Here is a 17,060-nt window from a genome sequence, read left to right on the forward strand (position 1 = left end):
TTTTGTGCACTGTTAAAACTATAATCATTCACATAATAATATAATTTCACACAGACTCTTCCTCAACATTTTAATCCCTATCTTCTATGGGCCCTATGTCACATTACTATACTATTGATCTACTGGACAAATAAAGCTTGATAGCTCATTGAAGAGTGATTCTCCACAGAGGCAGCTGGGGATGAGTCAGCAGAAGGTCCAGCAGAGATTCCGGGAGAGAGAGAAGGAGCTGAAGGAGCTCCAACAGGCTGTGGAGTCTCTCAAGGTGAGTATTGTTGACCAAAGGAGACACACCATTTCACATCTCCTCCAGTCAGAGAGAGAGAGGGGGCCCCTATCCAATCCCACTGACCCCACTGCTGGGAGAACAGGCTGTCTGGACCCCTTTCAGAGAATATACTGCTTAATGTAACTGACTGGTTATGAACCCGGGTCTACTGAGGGAGAAAACAACATCTTGACCGTTACACCAAGAGGACATTCCTATTGGGCTGAGGGGTCGACACTGATTTTGAAGTCGAAGACTGACTCATGTCCCCTATACATTAAAATGGAGCTCTCTCTCTCTCTCAATTCAAATCATTTCAAATGGCTTTATTGGAATGGGAAACATGTTTACATTGCCACAGCAAGTGAAATAGATAATAAACAAAAGTGAAATAAACCTCCAGAAATTAACAGTAAACATTACACTCACAAAAGTTTCAAAGGAATAGAGACTTTCAAATGTTATAATTCAAGTGCAAACAGAGTGAGCCATTCGCAGACTGAGTTCTGAGGTGAAATGGAAATGAATGAGGGAGAGTTAAGTGAGGTAGAAGGTGTGGTGAAGAGCTCAGAACCAGAGCCTGGCATCAATGGACATGATAAAGAAGAATATGGTGCAGTAGAGTTACATTTTGAAGAAAGTGGATCCATACCTATTGGCAGATCCATTTGTGGTTTCAAGGGTGGGTGGGAAAGGAGTTGGGTGCAGTTGAATCAGTGAAGGTAACCTGTAGTGGACTTGTGATATTTGTTTGTGTTTCTTCTGACCAGAGGGAGTGGGCGCTCCGTGTCACGCAACTTTGGTCAAGATCTGTTCTTGCTTTGCTCTTAGGGACAGGGCACCATTGAAAGGAGTGATTTCTGGGGTAGCGTTAAGTGTAGAAGTGGAGCAATTAAGGTTGAAGACTGCTGGTGTTTGTGATTCCCGCGTTTGGTGCAACGCAGACCCGGTGGTGAGCGTCGTGAAACAGAGGAGTCACTGTCAGTCCTTTTGAGTTTTGAGTCTTTACCCAACAAAGTCATGTTAGGATATATCAGTTATCCTGTTAGAGCTTTTGTGGCGTAATCCACTGCGCTGAGTTCAGGTGCAACGTTTATGATCATGTTGCAGCAGTTTGTAGGAGGGAGATTCCAAGATGTGGGAAGTGCAGGGAGGGCATGGGATAGAGGATTGTGTAGTTTCGGTGGATAAAGTTGTGTGTGTCAACTGTTGGGATGCCCATGTTGCTGGGGATCGAAGTGTCCGGTGCGAGAGGCAGGTTGAGGTGGCTAGAGTCAGAGTAGTGCAGAAGGTGTCGTATGCTGAGGCAGTGAAGAAAGTAGAGGAGGATGGGTCAAGGGTGAGAGATCCTGAGAGGATCCCTGTGAGTAGTAGATCTGTGCCAGCACAGAGGGATAGGCCAACGAGTGATATATGCTTCAGTAAAGTTAGCTTCTTAGCGTTCATAGCAATGGTTATCAACTGTACCGCAGAAATGGAACGTAAATCACAGAAAATAGATGTTGTGGTGGCAGCTGCAGAGAAGTATTTGGGCATACAAGATTAGACTTCAGAAGAGTTACAGGGAGTGTGTTGAGTGGTGGTGTCCTGTCCTCCCAGGCCGTTGGCATGGTGCAGGAGCAGATAGGGTCAAAGTAGTGGAATGGGGGTAGTGGGTATTTAATGGAGTGTAGGGTTAGTTGGAAGGGTGTTTTTTTGTATTATTATAATTTCCCCTTTTCCCATTTTGTATCACAAAGTATAATGGATTTATATTATAGTCCAGTTGGGGGCGGTAATGCAACATATTGGATGCCAACCACCGTTAAACTACAAAGAAGAAGAACCGTTATATTAAGGCTATGTACAGTGTTGTAACGATGTCTCTGTCTCTCTCATTCATTAACTTTCGTGTAGTTGGTTGTGTGGGTCTCTGGTTATGAATAGGGTGCTGACAGACAATTGTTGATGGATATTTATAGAGCTCTGATCAGGACGCCAACTGATTACTGGTGTACAGTTTATGGAACAGAGGTAAAGACTTGGCTTCAGAAGCTGGAGAGAATCAGTATATAGCTTTAAGGATATGTATTGGTGCATTTAAATCAACGTCTGTATGTGCCTTACTAGTGGAGGCAGGAGATGCCTTTGGATATACAGCGTAAAAAATTGTCATTATCTTATTGGGTTAGGTTGAAAGGGCTGCGAGATTGAGCATCCCACCTGCTACTGTTCTAGATGACTGTTGGGAATATACTAGTAGACATGGCAGTGGTTTTGGTTGGACAGTTGGAAAGCTTGCTGATGAGAGAGTGGTTTGAGGAGTTGGAGGTTGGCCCTTCTGTGGTGATAGGGGATGTTCCTCCATGGTTACTCCCAGACCCTGTTGTTGATCTAACCTTGGCAGAGAAAAAGAAAGATTGGTCAGAAGTCAGTGAAATAGGTGAAACTGGTTTGACAATTACATTGGTATAAGTTTTTATACTTTTCTACCTGTTTTGCAGATGGATCCAAGGACCCAGATAGTGGGCTCACAGAGCAGGCGTTCTACGTTCCTGAATTTGATGTGCAGATAGAGTGTAGAAGACTAACAGATGAACTGTCAATAATACTCAGTTGAACTGTTGGTGATAATAGTTGCCCTCCAGTGGGTGGAGGACGTACAACCTGTTAGAATTATAATATGCTCAGATTCTCTGTCTGTATTGGATAGTTTATCATCTGGTAAATCTAATAGGAGTGACCTGCTATAGGAGGTATTAGTGTTATTATGGAGAATTGAGAGAATGGGTTTAGTAGTGAGATTCTGCTGGGTTCCAAGCACATTCGGGTGTGGAAGGGAATGAAATTGTAGACCAGTTAGCTAAAAGAGCTTTGAAAACGAGATATAATTGATATTAATGTTCCACTGGGTAGAGGTGAGGCCAAATGTAAGATCAGAGCCATTTTGATAGATGTGTGGCAGAAGAGATGGTACTCTGAGCACAAGGGCGGGCATTTATATGAATAGTTCACAGTTTTACAGAAACGTCGATGGACCAAGATTCAAAAGTCAGATTAGGAAGGGAAGAGGTGGTGTTTACTCAATTGCGCTTAGGACATTGTACATTGAACTTGTCATTACATCTGGTTGGCAAGCGATGTGAATGGTTTGTGTCTGGAAGGTATGGTCGATGAAACGGTGGAGCATGTGTGTATATTGTTGTTAAGTATGTTGAAGAGAGGGAAAGATTGAAGTGTAGGGTCATTGAGGTTGGTGTTTGTAAAGGGATTTTGGGGATGGGGGAGGGTATATTAGTTAGTAGGGCTCTTCTTTCTTTTTCAGAAGTACTGAGTTAGGTAGGATGATTTAGGAAATGTTGGAAACCGTGATCGACACACACTCCAGCACAGTAGGTGGCGGTATGCACCTTTAACGTTGGTTTGTGGACCGCCATTATATCATAGAAGAAGAAGTTGGTTGTGTGAGAGTTTTGTGGTTCGTGAGGATGGCTACTATTCTTTTTTATTTTGGTTCTTGCCTATTTTCTTAATTTATTTTCTCATGGTGGAGGGTTTGTTTATTGGTTTCCACTGTTTATTGTTTAGAGTTGAGGGGGAGTAGGGGTAGTTTGTTAGGGCGGCGTGATGGCCTCAACCGAGTGGAGAGTAGAAACGCTGTCGCTTCGGGTACTTTCCGGAGAAAGGTGTGGAGGAAGTTTTGCTCATGGTCGGCGAACAGGTTGGAGCGGAAAATCTGCACTCTGCATCCAGAATGAACAAGATGGTGGTTGTGTTAATGGCAAAAAAGGTTTGTCTTGTTGTGAGTGGATTTTTGTGAGGGGTGTGTTGGAGCAGATTTCGCCTCTTTCGACAAGAGTTGTGGTGGCTAATCTGCCTCCGTTTATTACTTACGAACAGACCGGAAGTAGTTGGTTCGTTTTGGTATATTTGAAAGTGGTTTTCGTGTGCTCTCGGCTGGGTGCCAAGCGGAAGCCGTTAAACATGTCTCTTTTCGTAGACAAGTGTTTGTTTCTTAACAAACTTCAAGGTTACGCAGGGGAGGGGTGGAACGCAGGGTTTGCTAGCACAGATAGTTTTGGGTGTTTCTAGTGTGGGGATGTAGGGCATAATGCTAGTGCAGACAAGCGCGACCAGCCGGCAGCGGGGGCTAGGACTAGGCTGGACACAATACATTTTTAACGCCTTTTTCTGATAAACTACTTAATTACATCCGCCATGGAGCCCAGTTTCATAATATTACCATATGTCCCAGATGCTTGCCGTAGTTTAGAAATAATAGGGCATGTTTCACCCTGCCAGCTCCTATTAGTTGTATTGAGCTCTGTGGCACCAACTTCGCCTAATGAAAGTTCTATTTCCCAGCCCATTGTTCTGCGTCACAATGCCAGCTTCACTATTGTTGGTAATGAGACCAGCCCCTATTAACATTGTAGCTTTACCTCAGGTAACTTATTATTAACAAGGTTATGACCACTATAGTGAGCAAACTCACTGTTCACCTGGGTACACCTGGTGGTGACCCACAGTGCTACTGTATGGTTGGCGCAGAGGCAATCAAACAATAAACATTTTCTGGTCACGGTTAATCATTTTCTTTCAGAAAAAGGTGTATAAACCTAAACAAAACGCATGTCTGTCCTCTTTTTTCAAGATGTGGCTGATTTTAAACAGCCAGAATACATTTTTCAATTAAGAAATAACTTTTAGCTTTTTTAAAAACATTTATTGTTTCTATATTACTGCTGGGTAATTTGATATGCGTCGAAATCTGTAAAGTTCGTAGGCATTGAATTGAGCGAATGCTGCGCAGGTTCACTGAGTTGTAAACTAAATGGATAGGTGTAGCTCATTGATTTATAGATCTGACACAGTTGCTACCTCAGATAATGAGCCTAGCAAGTGTTCGTGAATGAGGTATGTAGTAGCCACAGGGAGCAGCAAGAGGGCTATAAACTTGTTAATTTTTTTTGCTTTAAATACCCTAAACCTAACAATCAATCAATCAAATGTGTTTATAAAGTCCTTTACATCAGCAGATGTCACAAAGTGCTATACAGAAACTCTAACCCTACTTATAACCTATTTTAGCCTTAACTCTAACCCCTAACCCTAATTCTAGGGTAGGGTAGCCCTAGAACACGTTTTATAAACTATTTTAGTAATAATTTTATGTTAGTAAATTCCATTATAGTACTAAAAGCATTTATTGTTATTTTTTAAGTAAAACCTATGTAACCTTTATTAGTCATTTTATTATATGTATTATTGCAAGGCAGAACACTTGATAAACAACACATTTGTTTTATTTTTTTAATGTGGTTTGAACTGGGTGTGACCTAGTAACCTCTATGTGAAAGTCCAGCAATTGGCATGTCATAGGTGGGGCAGGTTTGAGACTGATCTACAGAATTAATTAGAAAAATACACTTTATTTCTCAGCTGCCTCACCAATGTCTTTACGTGAATTAATAACTTTTAATTGCTAAATATTTCCAATAGATGTCTGCATAAGACCACAAAGCATCAGTTATAGGCTACAAGCATAAAATAGCATTCAACCAAAGACTATGTCCTATGATTTTCTAAAAAGGTCACTCATTACTTTACAGTTAGCTATATATCTCGAGATAGGCCTGTGTTGCTTTTGGGAGAGCAACAAAATATTAACTCTAGCAGGTGTTGAACACCCGGCCAAATAATCACTAGTCAGATGCGCTAACCTCAACCCTAGTAAACATGCATTGTGACATCATCTTAATATCTCATATTCCAGCCCACCAATAAATCATGCAACCATCGCGGTTAGAAAATGTACCTCAACATGCCCCTTGCTTGTGCTAGAAGGCAGAGTGCTCGCTACCGCTGACGGCACAAGCTTTTTGCGGGGCTTGTTGAGTTGGCTACTTGTTCGAGAAGGCAGAGTGTCTCTGTGCTGGTTGATGAATTTGACAATGAATGTAGTAGAAAAATAAATTTTTGTCGACCACAGGTGACTGAATTAATGTTCGCGCTTTTTGATAATCGTTATAGTAATGAGGTATAATTTTTAAACATGAGCATAAAAACAGGTAATAATAAACATGAATCATCAATATATTACTTCACAGTAATGTGTTTTCAGTCCTTCCTCTTGCGTTAGCAGTGTGGAAAGGGACAGTAAAAAGCTCAGGCAGGAGTTTTCCTGTGAGGGTCTTATGCTGTCATTCGTGGTCTTATGCTGCCATCTATTGGAATTGTTAAGCAACTGCAGTAGTACTGGGAAAAAAGTGTATATCCTTACTAAGTGTATCCTTACTAAAGTAGTAATTACTCAAAATTGCTAAATATAAAATGTTCTAGTTCATTTGATCACTTACAACCATAAAATAACAATTCATAGCATAACAAACAATGAAACTGACATAAACTAAAAACACCATATATTTAGTTAATTATCTAAAAAATAATATATATATTTAGATGGGTGACATTATCTGCCAAATTAACACCCCCTTAACATATAAACAGACACTGGACACAGACACTGAAAATGAGCTTTTTTTATATAAATCTGGTAGCTCTCAAAAGAGCCTTTGCTTTTGCTGAGCAGTTCGTTTTCAGGAGGTGTGTGCCTGCCTGCCTTCAGAGGAGTCAGTCTGTGAATAATGTAAAGTTAATAAGTTATTGCCACGCTTTCACAGAGGCCTAGTTTACATTTACATGTGAGTCATTTAGCAGACGCTCTTATCCAGAACGACTAGGGTTAAGTGCCTAAATCTGTACAAGGGTACATCGACAGTTTTCTCACCTACTCGGCTCAGGGATTTGAACCAGCCACCTTTCGATAGCCCCAATCGCTCTTAACCGCTAGATTAAGAGCGTCTGCCAATGACTCACAGTAAATGTAAACTAAATGTAAACAATCCACAAAAAGGCAAATGGTCGTAGATAAATGGTAAACTGGTTAAATAAAAGACTGCTCTTAGAACTTTCAGACTGCCATTGTTTTGGGGAAATAGGGACATGTCTGTATATTTCACCAATTATGTCAAATATATGTATTAATTTTAATGGTTTGAAGTTCTACATCATTTTAATCAAGATAACCTATTATTTCTAATGATGTAAGTTTGGGCAGCATATTGCTGGTAGTTAAAACGTCAGAAAACAACATGTATTCCTGGAACTCTGAGGTCGTCCCATTGTTTCCTTTAGGGGAAATATAGGTATTTCTCTTTATTTCACAAAATATCTCACAATGGTATATTTCAAGTCAGACTCCATTTTAATCAGGATAATCTCCTCTTTCTAATTACATCAGGTTGGGCAGTGTACTTTGCTGTCATCGATCGCTAGACCAGAAATAGTCAGAAGTTTAAAAAAAATCCTACTTCCTGGTAATGCAGACATAAGCAAACTTGGCACCATCGAGGTGTGGATGTTTACTTTCTACACCAGTTGTTATTTATTACTTATTTTGTTCTGTTTCGTCCTAAGAACAGATTGTAGTGGTGAAATAGAAAGGTAGACATTTTTTGGGGCCATTTAGGGAAAATTGAATTCTAAGGATCATTCCAGTCAGAAGAGGCTCAGTGATGGTTCGCTTCAATTCATTTGCTTTGGCCTCAGGCTAGTGTTCCAGCTCAGCCAATGTTCTTTGGCCGTTTTACAGCCTTCAGTGAATTTTGACTTGTTCTGTTGTCCAGCCTACTAGGACTTAGGGGGCAGAGGCTGGGAGGAGAGTAGAGCAGGGTCAAGTGGTGGTGGTACCAGGAAGGAGGAGAGTAGAGCAGGGTCAAGTGGTGGTGGTACCAGGAGGGAGGAGAGTAGAGCAGGGTCAAGTGGTGGTGGTACCAGGAGGGAGGAGAGTAGAGCAGGGTCAAGTGGTGGTGCGCAGGCCGTGGAGAAAGCGGTGGTGGGGAGGGTTGCAGCTGGGCTACATGAGCTGAGGCAGGTTTCTGTAGTAACAGAGACTCCCGGTGGCGAAGGCTTGGTGGGCTCATCCCAGGAAATATTGCCTGTCATTGGGGAAGAGACACTGATCAGGGGGAAGTGCAGGGGGGCAGAGACTGGGGGAGGAGGAGGGACGGTACCGTGCCAATGGAGGAAGAGGGGGAGGTGAGTCTGCGGGAGCGGAGGACAAGGCGTCTCGTTTTCAGACGGCTCATTGGATCCAGAGCTGACAGCCAGTCAGGCTGAGGGCCCAGTATATACGGTGAGAGAACTTTCTAGGTTCCTGATGGAGACTAAAGGGGAAAAAGAAGGTTCTGCTGGAGTCTTATTTGATTGATCCTGGAAGGTTTGTAAGGTCAGTACAACACATTTACATTTACATTTTAGTCATTTAGCAGACGCTCTTATCCAGAGCGACTTACACGTGATGAAGAATGAGGGGTTTAGTGTCCTCTCACCCAGGAAGCGGTATAGGCTGAGAAAATGGGTCATGGGTTCTTAAGGGCATGTCTTCAGAATCTGCTTAAATGGATGGTTGGCGGCATGGCGGCTTTATGGGCTTCTCTACTGGTTTCTGATTGTGGTGATTTCCCTCCCACCTCTTATGGAGATTTCACGGTTAGACTTCCTTAACATGAACATCGGCAGAGACTGGGGGAATATGTCAAACAAAAACATTTCAATGTCAAAAGAGGTGTGTAAGGGTAGGTTGTTAGTGGTTAGAGCCAAAATCAATGACCTTGTCTTTGCTTTCATAAATGTGTCTGCACCTAGTACAGGGCTCAGTTCTCTGTTTCACCAGGGCCCAGGCAGGTGTCCTATTGGAAATTCAATGTAAAGCTCTTACAAGATGCCACTTTTTGCTAAAACTTCCAAGGCTTTTGGGGGTGGTGGGGACAGCAGAAGGGGGAGTTTGAGTCTCTCAGTCAGTGGTGGGATGTAGGGAAAGCACAGATTCAGGTTTTCTGTCAGCACTAAACAGATTTTTCCTCTTCAGAGGCCAGGAGAGTACTGGGGGAGCTTGAGAGGTTCATAATTGAGGTGGAGGCTGAGTTGGTGGGGCAAGGTAGGGTGGGGCTACAAGATAATCTATCTGAACTACACAGGGACCTAGGGGCTTTCGTTTCAGAGAAAGCAAAAGGATCACTTGTAAGAGCTAGTTTTTCCATGTTGAGGGAGATGGATGCTCCCAGCTCTTTTGGGTTGGAGAAACAGAGTGGGGAAACCAAGAAAATCCATTGTTTACGTTGGTCTGATGGGCGTGTAACTTCTGTTGTGGGGAGATGAGGGAGCCTGATGGGTGTGTAACTTCTGTTGTGGGGAGATGAGGCTGTGGAGTTGTACTCTGATTTATAGAGGGCAGAACTCTGTGATCCTGGGTGTTCTCAGGTTCTGCTCTCAGACCTTTCCAAACTCTCTCTGTCACAGAGAAATCAAATAGACATTTCCCAGGCCTTTCACAAACTCTCAGCTGCTGTCTCTCAGACGGTCTGCCTGTGGATTTTTATAAAAAGTTCTGGGGAATTATTTTACAGGACGTGTGTTGTGTCAGTGCGTCGGGGTGTGGGGGAGCTGTTGCTAAGCTGTAGACGGAGGATTTGACTCTCCTGCCCAAACAAGTAGATTTGAGCGACTTAAAGAACTGGAGGCCTGTGGCATTGCTCTGTTTGGACTATAAGGTCTTTACCAAGGTCCTCGTTAACAGACTGAAGTCCCACCTGGACTCTATTGTACACACAAGGACCAAACATACCGTGTACCAGGACGCTCAAACACAGACAATCTGTTCATAATCAGGAGAAAGCCTTTGATAGGGTGGACCATGAATATCTGTTCAATGTGTTGTTTTTGCTTGTGGGGAGAATTTTGTGGCCTGTGTTCAAATGTTGTACGCTGGGGCTTCATGTATGGTCAAGGTGTGGGGAGGGCTCAGTAGGCCAGTCTGGGTAGGGAGGGGCATTCACCAGGGACAGTTCCATCGTTCTGACTCAAAGCGGCGCAGAGGCCACTGTACCCTACGGAGGTGGGCTGGAGGGAACCAGCATGTGCTCTGTTGAGGAGGGCTGGTGGTTTGGGGCTGGATCAGCAGCTCTTCATTAACATTTAAGTCATTTAGCAGACGCTCTTATCCACAGCGACTTACAAATTGGTGCATTCAACTTAGGATAGCCAGTGGGACAACTACATCTTGATCACAATAAGTACATTTCTTTAAACAAGTCAGTGCTAGCAGGTGAAATAAGTCAGGTGTTAGTTTAGACAAAAGACAGTGGTTGTAAAGGGGGGGTAGAAGGATTACTATTATACTATTGCAGGTATTCCTTAAAGAGGTGGGGTTTCAAGTGTCTCCGGAAGGTGGTCAGTGACTCCGCTGTCCTGGCGTCGTGGGGGAGCTTGTTCCACCATTGGGGTGCCAGAGCAGCGAATAGCTTTGACTGGGCTGAGCGGGAACTGTGCTTCCGTAGAGGTAGGGGGGCTAGCAGGCCAGAGGTGGATGAACGTGGTGCCCTCGTTTGGGTGTAGGGTCTGATCAGAGCCTGAAGGTAAGGAGGTGCCGTTCCCCTCACAGCTCCGTTGGCAAGCACCATGGTTTTGTAGTAGATGCGAGCTTCAACTGGAAGCCTGTGGAGTGTGCGGAGGAGCGGGGTGACATGAGAGAACTTGGGAAGGTTGAACACCAGACGGGCTGCAGCGTTCTGGATAAGTTGTAGGGGTTTAATGGCACAGGCAGAGAGCCCAGCCAACAGCGAGTTGCAGTAATCCATACGGGAGATGACAAGTGCCTGGATTAGGACCTGTGCCGCTTTCTGTGTAAGCTACGGTTGTACTCTGCGAATGTTGTAGAGCATGAACCTGCAGGATCGGGTCACCGCTTTGATGTTAGCAGAGAATGACAGGGTGTTGTCCAGGGTCATGCCAATGTTCTTTGCACTCTGAGAGGAGGACACAATGGAGTTGTCAACCGTGATGGCGAGATCATGGAGCGGGCAGTCCTTCCCCGGGAGGAAGAGCAGCTCCGTCTTGCCGAGGTTCAGCTTGAGGTGGGGATCCGACATCCACACTGATATGTCTGCCAGACATGCAGAGATGCGATTCGCCACCTGGTTCGGGTTGTCCTGGGAGTTGGGGAGGGGTGTCCGTTTTCTGCAATGACAGACTGTTCATCATGTTTTTTCTGTGTTGCCAGGGTAATGCCATTACTGTTGACGCCTCACAAGACTTGTCTGTGTCACATGATCTCAGTATATCCATCAGACGTGTTGCTGTGCGTTTTGTTGCTCTGCGTTTTTGCTGCCAACTTTACTTTATTTTGCTAGCTGACAACTTTATGTTTTTTTTTTTTTTTTTTTTTTAAATTACCGTTTATATTTTTAGTTTTTCCATCGCAACTTTTTTCCCTCATTCAACTTTTTCACTCCGGACGCTTTATCTGGACATGGTTCGTCAACATCTTCAACAGCCGAAGCTAAGTAGTAACATTAACATGATGTCTTCTAATTGCAGTCGCTGTACTCATAATATACAGGAGAACGATCGCCTTACGGCGAGAATAGCTGTGCTACAAGCCCAGCTTCAGACGCAATCGTTAGGCAAGGGTAATTTCAGTGTAGGAAAGGAAGAAACAGCGTCTGTGCCACCAGTAAGTACAGATAGTAACGTTAGTATAAATCCCCGCACAGTCCCCGCAGCCGGACAACTTTCTCATGGCTTCTGGAGGGAAATACTGTTGGAATGCTCAACCGGTGTCGCTCATTCAGCCGACAAAAACTTTCAACCGGTTTTCCCCATTATGTAGCGAGTCGGAGTCTGAGTCTGAGTCTTCTCTTGTCTCTACTCCTCCGTTACGGGGTCTGAGACGCCGAAGGCTCCCACCATTAGCTCTGACAAATTGAAAACCCTAGTCATTGGCGACTCCATTACCCGCAGTATTAGACTTAAAACGAATCACCCAGCGATCATACACTGTTTACCAGGGGGCAGGGCTACCGACGTTAAGGCTAATCTAAAGATGGTGCTGGCTAAAGCTAAAACTGGCGAGTGTAGAGAGTATAGAGATATTGTTATCCACGTCGCACCAACGATGTTAGGATGAAACAGTCAGAGGTCACCAAGTGCAACATAGCTTCAGCGTGTAAATCAGCTAGAAAGATGTGTCGGCATCGAGTAATTGTCTCTGGCCCCCTCCCAGTTAGGGGAGTGATTTGAGCTCTACAGCAGAGTCTCAGCACTCAATCGCTGGTTGAAAACTGTTTTCTGCCCCTCCCAAAAGATAGAATTTGTAGATAATTGGCCCTCTTTCTGGGACTCACCCACAAACAGGACCAAGCCTGACCTGCTGAGGAGTGACGGACTCCATCCTAGCTGGAGGGGGTGCTCTCATCTTATCTACCAACATAGATAGGGCTCTAACTCCTCTAGCCCCACAGTGAAATAGGGTGCAGGCCAGGCAGCAGGCTGTTAGCCAACCTGCCAGCTTAGTGGAGTCTGCCAATAGCACAGTCAGTGTAGTCAGCTCAGCCATACCCATTGAGACTGTGTCTGTGCCCGACCTAGGTTGGGCAAAACTAAACATGGCGGTGTTCGCCTTAGCAATCTTATTAGGATAAAGACCTCCTCCATTCCTGCCATTATTGAAAGAGATCGTGATACCTCACATCTCAAAATAGGGTTACTTAATGTTAGATCCCTCACTTCAAAGGCAGTCATAGTCAATGAACTAATCACTGATCATAATCTTGATGTGATTGGCCTGACTGAAACATGGCTTAAGCCTGATGAATTTACTGTGTTAAATGAGGCCTCACCTCCCTGGTTACACTAGTGACCATATTCCCCGTGCATCCCGGCAAAGGCGGAGGTGTTGCTAACATTTACGATAGCAAATTTCAATTTACACAAAAAAAATGGCGTTTCGCCTTTTGAGCTTCTAGTCATGAAATCTATGCAGCCTACTCAATCACTTTTTATAGCTACTGTTTACAGGCCTCCTGGGCCATATACAGCGTTCCTCTCTGAGTTTCCTGAATTCCTATCAGACCTTGTAGTCATAGCAGATCATATTCTAATTTTTTGTGATTTTAATATTCACATGGAGAAGTCCACAGACCCACTCCAAAAGTCTTTCGGAGCCATCATCGACTCAGTGGGTTTTGTCCAACATGTCTCTGGACCTACTCACTGCCACAGTCATACACTGGACCTAGTTTTGTCCCATGGAATAAATGTTGTAGATCTTAATGTTTTTCCACAAAATCCTGGACTATCGGACCACCATTTTATTACGTTTGCAATCGCAACAAATAATCTGCTCAGACCCCAACCAAGGAGCATCAAAAGTCGTGCTATAAATTCTCAGACAACACAAAAATTCCTTGATGCCCTTCCTGACTCCTTCTGCCTACCCAAGGACGTCAGAGGACAAAAATCAGTTAACCACTTAACTGAGGAACTCAATTTAACCTTGCGCAATACCCTAGATGCAGTTGCACCCCTAAAAACGAAAAACATTTGTCATAAGAAACTAGCTCCCTGGTATACAGAAATACCCGAGCTTTGAAGCAAGCTTCCAGGAAATTGGAACGGAAATGGCGCCACACCAAACTGGAAGTCTTCCGACTAGCTTGGAAAGACAGTACCGTGCAGTACCGAAGAGCCCTCACTGCTGCTCGATCATCCTACTTTTCCAACTTAATCGAGGAAAATAAGAACAATCCAAAATTTCTTTTTGATACTGTTGCAAAGCTAACTAAAAAGCAGCATTCCCCAAGAGAGGATGGCTTTCACTTCAGCAGTAATAAATTCATGAACTTCTTTGAGGAAAAGATCATGACCATTAGAAAGCAAATTACGGACTCTCTTTGAATCTGCGTATTCCTCCAGGGCTTAGCTGTCCTGGATCTGCACAGATCTGCGAGGGCCTGGGATCGGGAGAGACACTTAAGTGTTTTAGTACTATATCTCTTGACACAATGATGAAAATAATCATGGCCTCAAAACCTTCAAGCTGCATACTGGATCCTATTCCTACTAAACTGCTGAAGGAGCTGCTTCCTGTGCTTGGCCCTCCTATGTTGAACATAATAAACAGCTCTCTATCCACCGGATGTGTACCAAACTCACTAAAAGTGGCAGTGATAAAGCCTCTCTTGAAAAAGCCAAACCTTGACCCGGAAAATATAAAAAACTATCGGCCTATATCGAATCTTCCATTCCTCTCAAAAATTTTAGAAAAGCTGTTGCGCAGCAACTCACTGCCTTTCTGAAGACAAACAATGTATACGAAATGCTTCAGTCTGGTTTTAGACCCCATCATAGCACTGAGACTGCACTTGTGAAGGTGGTAAATGACCTTTTAATGGCGTCAGACCGAGGCTCTGCATCTGTCCTCGTGCTACTAGACCTTAGTGCTGCCTTTGACACCATCGATCACCACATTCTTTTGGAGAGACTGGAAACCCAAATTGGTCTACACGGACAAGTTCTGGCCTGGTTTAGATCTTACCTGTCGGAAAGATATCAGTTTGTCTCTGTGAATGGTCTGTCCTCCGACAAATCAACTGTACATTTCGGTGTTCCTCAAGGTTCCGTTTAGGACCACTATTGTTTTCACTATATATTTTACCTCTTGGGGATGTTATTCGAAAACATAATGTTAACTTTCACTGCTATGCGGATGACACACAGCTGTACATTTCAATGAAACATGGTGAAGCCCCAAAATTGCCCTCGCTAGAAGCCTGTGTTTCAGACATAAGGAAGTGGATGGCTGAAAACTTTCTACTTTTAAACTCGGACAAAACAGAGATGCTTGTTCTAGGTCCCAAGAAACAAAGAGATCTTCTGTTAAATCTGACAATTCATCTTGATGGTTGTAAAGTCGTCTCAAATAAAACTGTGAAGGACCTCGGCGTACTCTTGACCCTGATCTCTCTTTTGACGAACATATCAAGACTGTTTCAAGGACAGCTTTTTTCCATCTACGTAACATTGCAAAAATCAGAAATTTTCTGTCCAAAAATGATGCAGAAAAATTAATCCATGCATTTGTTACTTCTAGGTTAGACTACTGCAATGCTCTACTTTCCGGCTACCGGATAAAGCACTAAATAAACTTCAGTTAGTGCTAAATACGGCTGCTAGAATCCTGACTAGAACCAAGAAATTTGATCATATTACTCCAGTGCTAGCTTCCCTACACTGGCTTCCTGTTAAGGCAAGGGCTGATTTCAAGGTTTTACTGTTAACCTATAAAGCGTTACATGGGCTTGCTCCTACCTATCTTTCCGAGTTGGTCCTGCCGTACATACCAATACGTACGCCACGGTCACAAGACGCAGGCCTCCTAATTGTCCCTAGAATTTCTAAGCAAACAGCGGGAGGCAGGGCTTTCTCCTATAGATCTCCATTTTTATGGAACAGTCTGCCTACCCATGTGAGAGACGCAGACTCGGTCTCAACCTTTAAGTCTTTACTGAAGACTTATCTCTTCAGTAGGTCATATGATTGAGTGTAGTCTGGCCCAGGAGTGTGAAGGTGAACGGAAAGGCTCTGGAGCAACGAACAGCCCTTGCTGTCTCTGCCAGGCCGGTTCCCCTCTCTCCACTGGGGTTCTCTGCCTCTAACCCTGTTACAGGGGCTGAGTCACTGGCTTGCTGGTGCTCTTTCATGCCGTCCCTAGGAGGGGTGCGTCACTTGAGTGGGTTGAGTTACTGACGTGATCTTCCTGTCTGGGTTGGCGCCCCCCTTGGTTTGTGCTGTGGTGGGAGACCTCTGTGGGCTATACTCGGCCTTGTCTCAGGATTGTAAGTTGGTGGTTGAGGATATCCCTCTAGTGGTGCGGGGCTGTGCTTTGGCAGAGTGTGTGGGGTTATATCCTTCCTGTTTGGCCCTGTCCGGGGTTTCTTCGGATGGGGCCACAGTGTCTCCGGACCGCTCCTGTCTCAGCCTCCAGTATTTATGCTGCAGTAGTTTATGTGTCGGGGGCTGGGGTTAGTTGGTTATACCTGGAGTACTTCTCCTGTCTTATCCAGTGTCCTGTGTGAATTTAAGTATGCTCTCTCTAATTCTCTCGTTCTCTCTTTCTCTGAGAACCTGAGCCCTAGGACCATACGTCAGGACTACCGGGCATGCTGACACCTTGCTGTCCCCAGTCCGCCTGGCCTTGCTGCTATTCCAGTTTCAACTGTTCTGCCTGCGGTTACGAAACCCCTACCTGTCCCAGACCTGCTGTTTTCAACTCTTAATGATCGGCTATGAAAAGCCAACTGAGAGACCTGAGCCCTAGGACCATACGTCGGGACTACCGGCCGTGGTGACTCCTTGCTGTCCCCAGTCCGCCTGGCCTTGCTGCTATTCCAGTTTCAACTGTTCTGCCTGCGGTTATGGAACCTCTACCTCTCCCAGACCTGCTGTTTTCAACTCTTAATGATCGGCTATGAAAAGCCAACTGAGATTTATTCCTGATTATTATTTGACCATGCTTGTCACTTATGAACATTTTTGAACATCTTGGCATGGTTCTGTTATAATCTCCACCCGGCACAGCCAGAAGAGGACTGGCCACCCCTCATAGCCTGGTTCCTCTCTAGGTTTCTTCCTAGGTTTTGGCCTTTCTAGGGAGTTTTTCCTAGCCACCGTGCTTCTACACCTGCATTACTAGCTGTTTGGGGTTTTAGGCTGGGTTTCTGTACAGCACTTCGAGATATTAGCTGATGTACGAAGGGCTATATAAAATAAAATTGATTGATTGATTGATTGACGCCTTAGGGTTGAGTTTGAGTTGTACAAAATGATCAACAGTGTGGAGATGTTTCAGGAGGTATGGGGGCTCAGGGGGGCTGTCTGTACGGCTGGAGAGGAGGGGTTGGATGGACGGTTG

At 44.3% G+C, this 17,060-nt stretch overlaps 2 pseudogenes; one reads left to right on the forward strand and one right to left on the reverse strand.

Moving 5' to 3' along the window:
* The window catches only part of LOC121559288, a 64,650-nt pseudogene that overhangs the window by 34,636 nt on the left and 12,954 nt on the right, over nt 1-17,060 (reverse strand).
* The window catches only part of LOC123484619, a 38,792-nt pseudogene that overhangs the window by 8,992 nt on the left and 12,740 nt on the right, over nt 1-17,060 (forward strand).

The sequence above is a fragment of the Coregonus clupeaformis genome, unplaced genomic scaffold (genome assembly GCF_020615455.1).
Source record: "Coregonus clupeaformis isolate EN_2021a unplaced genomic scaffold, ASM2061545v1 scaf0374, whole genome shotgun sequence".
NCBI lineage: Eukaryota > Metazoa > Chordata > Actinopteri > Salmoniformes > Salmonidae > Coregonus > Coregonus clupeaformis.